The sequence below is a fragment of the Lepidochelys kempii genome, chromosome 25 (assembly GCF_965140285.1).
Source record: "Lepidochelys kempii isolate rLepKem1 chromosome 25, rLepKem1.hap1, whole genome shotgun sequence".
NCBI classification, from domain to species: domain Eukaryota; kingdom Metazoa; phylum Chordata; order Testudines; family Cheloniidae; genus Lepidochelys; species Lepidochelys kempii.
The window spans coordinates 16203051-16206859 of NC_136404.1; positions in this window are offsets into that span (position 1 = coordinate 16203051).

Here is a 3809-nt window from a genome sequence, read left to right on the forward strand (position 1 = left end):
TTTGCTCGCAGAGGCTGGTGCGTGGGATGGGGAGGGAACCAACTAGGCTGGAGGGGAGAGCCGCCGAGCGCGGGGGGGGCACAGAAGCGGGGCCTAGGAGCAAGCCGGGGTTCTGCTGCACCTGCTTGGGTGCTGGTTCTGGGCGGAGTCGGTGGCTCAGTCGGGCCCCACGGTACCATGCTAGGGGGCGGGATGGCCGCTCTGCTTGACTAGCCCCGTGTTGGCAGCATCCCCAGGCCTAAAGGGGGTCCCTGCAGGCCAGCGAGCAGCTGCCCCGTTCCAGGTATAAAGAGAGGCTGCCGAGCCAGCCCCTGGGAGCTGAGGCTGCTCTGACATAGGGGCTCAGTTCTGCAGCACCCCACGGAGTCCTTCCCAGCCCCCTGAGGTCTCCAGGTGAACCCCAGTCTCTGAGCAGCAGAGGCACGTGGAAGGGACGTTCTCTACCAGAGCCATGGTCCAGGCATGTCCCCCAGAGACCCCGCGGGACCCCTTGGGATCCAGCCACATGGGCTCTGAGCGGCCTTGCCCTGCTCCTGCCGTGGGATTTGAAGTATGGCACAGGGCGCTCGAATCAAAGCCCTGAGGCTCTGGAGGGAGGTGATGGGCTCTGCGGCGCATGGGGCATCCCCCCAGCCCTGGCCGAGCTCCCATGGGCCTGGGCCAGCAGCCCCAGTGTGGATTCTTCAGGGGCCCCAGTGGAGCCTGGAGGAGGGGGCTCTCCCAAGCTCTGGCATCAGAGCAGCATCCCCCCACCGGGAGCCACAGACCAGATGCTGCTGGATGCGGCCAGCGTGTCTCCCTGCAGCCAGTGAGGGTCCCTGGCATGGCCAAGGGGCGAAGGAGGGAGCGCTGCACCCCTCAGGTCCTAGCCCCCATGGGCTTCCTGCCGAGCTGGGAGGCGCGAGCGGCCCGTGGGAGGGCCTGACCGCAGGGCATGGCAGGGAGAGCGGCTTTCCTGTTGCAGCTGCAGCCGGTTTGCTGTGCGCGCTGGTGGGAGGGAGACAGCGAGATGGGTCTGGGCCAGCATCCAGGCTCCAAAGAGCCCCGCGTGCCGGGGGCTGCTCGGTACTGAGCTCTGCGACGCCGGGGCTAAGGAAGCCAGATGAGAGCGGGATGGGAGAGATCCCTGCCTAGGACACGAGAGGGTCGGGTGTCTCCTGGCCTTGGGAATGGGATTGCACAGGCTTGGCCTACACTTCTGGGACTGCCCCCAACTGCTGGCTGGGCCAACCAGCCCCAGTGTAGACGCAGCTTCGGCAACAGAGGCAGCAAATCTCCCTGGGGTGCCCGTGGCGTCCACACGAGGGGCTAGGTTAAAGAGTTGGGAAAACAATGTCAGGAAACCATTTGAAGAGGGTGCGTGTGTGTGTTTTGCAGGATTTGAAATGGAACCAGTTATTTAAAAAGTGGGGGGCAGGGGTGTGCATGTGTGTTTTTCCTTTTGTTTTTTGTTTTTTATTTTTATTTATTTTATTTTTTTGCCACAAGGCTGCAAAGTTTTGAAAATTTCCAAAGAGGAAAATAGGAAAATGTAGCGGGGGAGGGAGAAAATAGAAAAAATACCCCTCCCCCCCGTGCCATTCATTCTGTCGCATTCATAGCAATTAAGGCGTGTGGGTGCGGGGGTATATGTTGGGTGGCGGGGGGGGGGGAACAGACCACTTTGAAATCTCCCCGGTTTAGAACAGCAAAACATCCATTTCACTACAAAACCAAACTAAACTTTAGTTCTGACATTTCCCATTGAAAAAGTGCCAGATGACATTTTCCCAGGGGGGAGGACAGAGGCAGGGGAGGGGTTACAATGGAAACCCCCCCCCCGCACCCACCTCCCAGTGCAATAGTTTCCGTCAGGAAATGTTGACCAGGGGCAGTTACCGGCTTGCCCCCAGCCCTGTGCAGTAGAGGCTCTGACCACTAGATGGTGCCACTCTCATGCAGTGCCCCTGCTGAGACTGCCCCCGGGGCTAAGCTAAGTGCTACAGAAGCAGCTGGCATGGCTCTGCCCTCGCATTCCCCCTTCTCCAACCACACGCTCCCTTGCACCCTCCGATCCCGGGGCTGGGGCTGCCTGTGGGGCCCGAGATATGGGCGACGCTGATCCACGTCTCAGGCCCTGCCGGGATTCTGCGCAGGGGGATGGGGCTGGGGCAGATCCCCCGGCTCTTTCCCCACAGAGAGCAGAGGCGTTAGCAGCCCTGCCCTGGCTCTGGGTCCCGAGGGACAGTGGGGGGGTGAGAGAGCGGACCCCTGCCCCCAACTTTCGGAGCAGTCGGCTTATGGAGGCTTGCTGGGGATCGGATCGTCCCATGGCAGCTCCATGGTCTGAGGCTGATGGGCCTAGAAACCAACAGCTGCTCTCTGTCCACGGGACAGGCACAGCGGCTGGGCAAACTTCACAGCCCCCATCCCTGCCCCACGCATGCTGCTCGCCTGCTGGAGGGACTCGGGCGGGACTGGGTTTGATGGATCCGTGCCCACCCTGCTGTGGCTACCCAGGAAGGCGCCGATCTATGAAAGCCATTTCCCCCTAGGCAACTATAGTCCCGGCTGTGAGATGCCCCCCCACCCCCACGTTAGCAGCCACAAAGCCCACGGCAACTCGCTGAGCTGGTGTCTCTGCTGTGCTTAGTTCAATCAATGCCTTTGCCAGCCCCTAACGTCACATGCGCGGTAGCATGGGGGGGCAAGTCAGGGTCTGAACTGCCGGCAGCCACGACCCCTCACCTAGCCTGGGAGAGGAGCCGCGAAGGGGGAAATGCAGGGGTCTCCCCCACAACAGGTTTTAAGACATGGGAAGGTTGTTTCGAGGCCTCTCCTGCTTGCTTGGTTTCCCTGCCTCCTGCTCCCTGCTGGGTCTCGGGGTGGGGAACCTCTTCAGAGCGGTTCGGGGGGCTCGGCATGTACAGTGGAGCGCCCGGCGTAGAGACGTGTGTTTGCCTTCCCCTCCCCCCACTTGGGCCTGCATCCAAAGTCACTTGCACTGGCCTCTGTTGAAACACTGGGGGCCTGATTCACTATTGCCCAAGTGCAAGCCACGCCCATGCTGGCTGGGTGACACTCCCTTTGCACCAGGAGACTGACCCTGCAAGTACTGGGCCCGGCGATACGGACTCTGTGGGAGCCCCGTGCAGTGAAGCTGTAGCCACGCTGGTCCCAGGACATTGGAGAGACAAGGCGGGAGCCCGACAGGGAACTCTTGGGGCCTGACTGTAAATGGTGCAAAGCACCCCCACCACCCATGGCCATCACCAGGTCCTACGGGTGCCTCCGCCCTACACACACGTGCAGGCCCAGCTTGGCTTGGCCTAGACCCCCATTCCAAAAGGGCAGCCAAAGGCCGTTTCCCAGGCTGCTGCTTCCAGGAGGGAAGGCAAGTGGCGAGGGCCGTGTGCCCCAAGCAGCCGCTCTCGGCAGGTGTGTGACGCAGCTGGAATGTACCTGAGTGTCTGGTGCAGGGAGGGAGGCGAGGAAGCAGGGGTGGGAGAATTGCTCTCATGCCTGGGCACTGAGTCACTGGGCTGCCTGCAGCCTGGCTTGCAACTGGGAGCCCTTTACACAAGAGATGTGCTTTCTGCTGGGTTTCCCCCCGGGCACGTGTGTCAGCCCTGGGCCTTGTGGGAAGAGAGGCTCTGCAAGTGCTTTGACGCACCTGCTGGGAGAGAGAAGCGCAGGGAGCCCTGGGTATGGGCAGAGACGGGGATGGGCCTCTGGCTGGCTCTGTTCCCTGCTCTTCTGGGGGTTCCTGGCAGGCTGGGGAAGGGTGCTACAGGAACTGGGGTGGGGATGGGGGGAATCATGGACCACTG